The 6,000-nt window shown below is 35.8% G+C and overlaps 1 protein-coding gene across 4 annotated transcripts in view; it reads left to right on the top strand.

Moving 5' to 3' along the window:
- Positions 1 to 696: 696 nt before the first annotated feature.
- LOC145997193 (uncharacterized) overlaps positions 697 to 6,000 on the top strand; it is an 87,741-nt gene continuing 82,437 nt past the window's right edge. For all 4 annotated transcript variants that reach the window (XR_014442873.1, XR_014442872.1, XM_083133920.1 and 1 more), the window contains exon 1: positions 697 to 758. The gene's annotated coding sequence lies outside the window, so the exon portion shown is untranslated. The remainder of the gene's footprint in view (positions 759 to 6,000) is intronic.

The following is a 6,000-nucleotide window of genomic DNA, read 5'->3' as shown; positions in this document are numbered from 1 at the left end:
TTTTTTTCATTATGAACATTATTTGATCCTATTTGTGAATAAAAAAAAATGGAGCGCGGAGAGAAGTATTTACGACTGTACAGCCGTTTAAAGTTGAAATTTTGTCGTTTGAAATGGTTCGCAATTATTTCCAATTTCTAGATCGTGATACTAACACGACACCAAATTTTAACTATCGATCTCAACCTAACTGAACTAACCTATCCACGCGCCAATGGTTCGTGGGGCTAGCGCCAATGGTTCGTGGGGCTAGCGCCAATGGTTCGTGGGGCTAGCGCCAATGGTTCGTGAGGCTAGCGCCAATGGTTCGTGGGCCTAGCGCCAATGGTTCGTGGGGCAGCAGACCATCTCCCTGTAAGTCAAGTACAATGTCCCGTATGTCTCGTCGAACAAACTCCTCTATGTCCTTCATCCGTTGAACGTGTGTCAATCTCATATTTAGTCCTTTTGTCTTAATTCAATGTCACACAAATCAATTCCAATGTCTAAAGTAGCACAAAACAATTGCAATGTCTCAAATATCCAATCCGCCAATAAATTACATAAATAATATATTGAAATCGCAAATTATCCCATTGCACAAGTCATTCATAACAAGAAAAAATTGCAAATTATCCCATTGCACAAGTCAAAGATAAGAAGAAAAAGAAAACGTTCAGACGTGCGCCTGTGACATGAATCCAAGATGCGCCATGGGCATGATCAAATCCCTGCAAAACCGTTTCGACGTTACATAAGGAATCTAAATATTGAAAAACGTAAGTTTCCTAGCACGTAGATCTAAAAAAATTACTTTCCGCGCTATTTAGAAACATCGTTTCTTATGAAGAACTAACGTATTCGTAACGAGAATATTTGAAATGTGCGAAAAATCGAGGGTGTAGAAAAGGGTACCCGAGCCCCTTCTACTTCCATTTTCCGGTGTTCCTTTTACGATTACTATTATATTATTGCTCGAAAAAAATGTTTTTCCTGCTACTAAAAGCAATGCATTTCTTCATTTGTTCGCATCAATATTGTTTACGCGCTCAAGTGTTGTGCGATAAGTGAGACCCTTCATTTCGCGGCATTCGAGTTGATTTGTCGCTCCGAATTCCACCCACAGACGCACAGTTTCTTTCATTATTTCAGACGAGGAATGCTTACAAGGTTAGGTTAGGCCTGTTAGGTTGGGTTCCAATAGCATAAATACAATGAAAAATGTTTTTCCTGCTACTTAAAGCAATGCATTTCTCCATTCGTTCGTGTCCATATTGTTTACGCACAGTTTCCTTCATTATTTTTTCGAGGAATGCCTACAAGGTTAGGTTAGGCCTGTTAGGTTAGGTTTCATTAGCATAAATACAATGACTAATCATTATTTAGGCTAAGTGAACTAAACCTAGCTACCTAAGAACATAGGCAATTTTTGCTTTCCCTAGATTTGTGCAGGAATATGCCTTTTCCTTCGTTGCTACGATTTCAATACTGCCCAACCTGGACACGTTTTTCTGGTTTTTTTAAAGAAAAAAAAATTTCCGCACCTTAAACCTTACTTTCCCCGATTACTAACTACAAAACGTTACCAAAAAATTATGAATCGCGTTCCTCCTAAGCAGCCCATATTCTGCAGTCTTACCCAGAATAGTACGTTAGCAATGTAAAAAATTGCGAAATAAAACATTGATAGGTGTCTCCGGTATAGTAAAGTAGTACCAGTTTATTTTACTTCGCGTTTTGTGCCTCTTGGCTAATTTGCGAAGATGGGATGAGTGATGAAATAGATGAATGGACATTCACAAACAACCAAGCCCGACCGGGATTCGAACCCGGGACCCTTGGCGTCGCAGCGCGATGTGCTAACCACTCGGCCACAGGATCGGGCAGCTGATTTTTCATGCTTTGCCATTATTATCTATAATGCAGGGAGTAAGAAACCATTAAATTATCCACCCATTGAATATCTCGTGAAAACTCAATTTTCTTCTTTTTACAAATGTCAAATTTTTAGTTGTTTGGCATTACATTTTCTTAAGTTAGTCGTTCGTAGCAGGAACGTCTACGTTTTCTTAACCTGTTCAAACCCATTAAGATTAACGTTGCCAATTTCGTACGAACTGTTTCTCTTTACTCAACTTTATGCACAAATAGCCCTGCTGAGCAGCCATCATCTTATGCTAAGCACATTACATACACATTAAAAATAATACTAAAGAAATTATTTACACTTTTAGTGTCTCTTCTGTACTGTTTTCAGTACATCAACAGGTGTTTTGAAACATCTACTGTGTGTAGATTTTCAAGCAGATATGAAAACAAATAGTTTATCATGAAGAATGACAATTTATATTTACAGCCAATATGTTAAAGAAATGGTAGGCGAGTTGTCCATAACAGTTTTTATTTGGTCTGTTCTACACAATGTGAAATTTAAATGAAAATGTAAAAAAAGTGGAGGACAATATGTGCTTCACTTCAACAGAATTCCATTCTTTAAAGCAACATATGATGTGGAATGAAAAAAATGAAAAGATATGAACTATTTGCCTATTATTTTTTCTCTTTCCTGTACATTAGATCTACTGTAGGTGTTTGGTAGAAAACCATTCAGTTTCAGTAGATTTCCAAGAAAACAGTAGAGTACAATTGATAACAGTTGTAAATAGAAATTCCCAGGTAATCGGGCCACTATGTACCTCCACTGAGTATCGAACCTAGTAAAGTAGAATCTGAACAATTGGAATCACTAGCGAAAATTAAGTTCAAGGTTTACGGATTACAAATGTCACTAATTATTAGAACAAACTTTTGAATGTTTTTGTGCTCAAAAATTGTTCATGCCTTGAACTTGGCCAAACTTTTAATTGATGAATAAAATATTGTCATGTTACATGCTACATTTGTACATATGAATTTGATTTCTGACTGAATGCACATACTACGGAAACATAAAAGATAGGCCTAAATGTTACGTCTTTTTTCTTTAAGGACGATTTTCATGTCCCATGTTATACTGTATGGAATTCTCAGCAGACAGTCATTCATTGTTTGTTGCCAAGAAGATGGACTAGTACTGCCACCACCTGGCAAGAAAAACAACAACATACATTTGCATTATCTATAAGCAGCTAGTGACAGCAACTTGGAGTATGGTAAAAGCACCAAACCGTGACATACTTAACCTACTCACACCTGCATCTGAGATCAGAAATAAATCAAACATAACCACCCTAACCTTTTCAGATGTTTGTTTTTGCTATCAGATGCATATGCTAGTAGGTTTGGTGTTTTTAGCATGTAACACCAAGCTGCTGTTAGGTGCTCATGTAATATCTATGTATAAGACAACCACTCACATCACATTTGCTTACACCTCAAATTTACAGAAATTTCATTCAATGAGAATTTCAAGAAATTCTTAAAAGTTACACACATCACAATTTCATACACTCCAGAATATACCTTTCATTCCTGTTGATAACAAAAAAGAAATGTTGACATTTGTAACAATTTGGATTAGAAATCACGGAACGACTTGAGATGACCGGACCCCTCTCCGATTTTCTTCACATTTGGCATACTCACTAATTGAGGCCTCCTAATCACGAATCTGAAGTTAAAATTTGTCGGAAACGTCTAGAAATTACAAAATAAGCGAAAATAAGGTGTTAGTTTTCGGAATGGAAACTGTCGATTTTCGAGAATTTTTTTGTTTCACAAACAAATATATATATGCCTGATACTACCACGACACCAAATTTTAACTATGTTTGCCTAACCTAACAGAACTAACCTAACCACGTGCCAATGGTTCGCAATTATTTCCAATTTCTAGATCCTGATACTACCACGACACCAAATTTTAACTATGTTTGCCTAACCTAACCGAAACTAACCTATTCACGTGCCAATGGTTCGTGAGGCTAGCGTCAATGGTTCGCAATTTCTAGACGTGACCGACAAATTTTAACTTCAGATTCGTGCTTAGGAGGCCTCAATTAGTGAGTATGTCAAATATGAAGAAAATCGGAGAGGGGTCCGGTCATCTCAAGTCATACCTAAAATCACACAATAATGAAAGAACCAACTATATGGGATTATAGATTTAAAATAAAAATGCTCTGTTCACATATTTTTTTAACCTATTTATTGATTTATTTATTGCATTGGTCTTCTACTACTTTTGGCTAATCATGAAGATGGGGATGAGGAATGACATGTTTAAATTGACGAAAGGACACTCACAATAACATCCATGTCCTGGGAAGGATTTGAACCCTTAACTCCTGGCATCATAGCAAACTTTGCTAACCTCGATAACAGTTTGTTATATCGGAGACACATTTCTTCGTTTTTACAGAAGAAACTACTTACAACGTTCATCGAGGTATTTTCTTTCATCCTGGAATCTATTTGACCGGGAAATCATGTATTTTTCAAGAGAAACATCTCAGCAACGCACAAGTGCCATTGCTTTCGCTAAGTGAACTGGATGCTACATAAGTTTGATGATGTAACCCCGTCAGTTTCCAACCCCCCTTTTTTTAACTATGCTTGCCTAACCTAACCTAACCTTATCAGAAATGGTTTGTGGGGCTATCTGTCAGCTACCCATGCATAATATACAATTTGCAGACGTGACGAACATGATAGTAAGTATTTTTCAGTAAAGAAGGTTGGAAACACTGCATACCTACAACAGTAGTCAACCTCTGCCCACCATATTGTGTGTTACGGAAGCGAAAAAAGGAATAATAAAAACTACTCTCTATATGAAAAATTGTGTTTGTTTTTGTGTAAAAAGCATAATGGCACCTTGAACTATGTTTCACAATACGCAATTGGTAAGTACGAACCATGCGAAACACAAAATATCCAATTTTAATGTGTCTCCGATATAACGAACTGTTACCCTAAACTCTTTACCTATTTACACTAGAATGCTTTGGTGCACCAAATTAATTTTTAAAAAATCATGTTCTAATGCAATTTCCTCTCATTGTTTAAAAAATTACTAACCATTGTTATAACTGTATCTTTAGTCAAAACAAAAATAAATGTCTGATGAAAGGAGCGTGTGTTCTCCTGAAACGTCACAAAGAAAAACTGTTTTCTTATGCTTGTAATAACCGTAAACTACAGGAAAATATTTCCTCTCATGTATTAACTATTTTGAAAGTTATGTTGTTTTACAATAATTGCTACCACAATTTTTTAACCGTTAAAAGATAAGTAGTGTTACATAATTAACCATGAATGTGCTGAGGGGTTGCCAATAGAGGAAATATAGTTCTTCTTGTTTATAATAGTGATATCCCTAATATTGTATATGCATCGAAAGATGTTTTATGCTGGCTGATACAGGATTTGAACTGAGAAGTTATGTACAATACACTTCCCAAGCACAAATCCCATACCGTGCCTTGCATTAATGCTCCTGAGTCTGGATCCCAGGGAAGCCAGAATGAACTTGGAACCTGAGAAAAATAAAAAATATATATATAGTTTGCACATGGTAATGAACACATAATCGTCACAACAAACTCTAAATGTTTACATGTGTTTGTGTCAGTACAGTGTACTGTTTTGTTCTAGCAGATAATATGTGCTCTATCTACACTATGCCCTAAGTATACAACGTGCTCTATCTACACTATGTCCTAAGTATACAATGTGTAAATAAAACCTGCTGTAAAGTACAATTTTTATCCACATCTAATTTTTAAATGACATATGTTTCAACAATTTGTATTAATGCATGATCATTATAAAAATTATTTCAAAATAAATGCATAATTATTGTGCTGTGAATTTTATTTATAAATTAAGTAAATGCTTAATAAATTTATGTAAAACTATATTTCACACAAATCTTGAGCACTGCACAAAGAAGAAATATAGCTCTCATGGGACTTCATTGAAGCCCATGTTAACAATTGAGATGGTTAGGTTGATTTGATTTGCTTTATTTTGCTTCACTTTTGGCTAATTTGCGAAGATGGGAATGAGGGATGATATGAT

The sequence above is a fragment of the Lepisma saccharinum genome, chromosome 13 (genome assembly GCF_977018435.1).
Source record: "Lepisma saccharinum chromosome 13, izLepSacc3.1, whole genome shotgun sequence".
NCBI classification, from domain to species: domain Eukaryota; kingdom Metazoa; phylum Arthropoda; class Insecta; order Zygentoma; family Lepismatidae; genus Lepisma; species Lepisma saccharinum.
The sequence above is the reverse complement of the archived record's forward strand: the minus strand, read 5'-3'. Positions and strand labels throughout refer to the sequence as shown.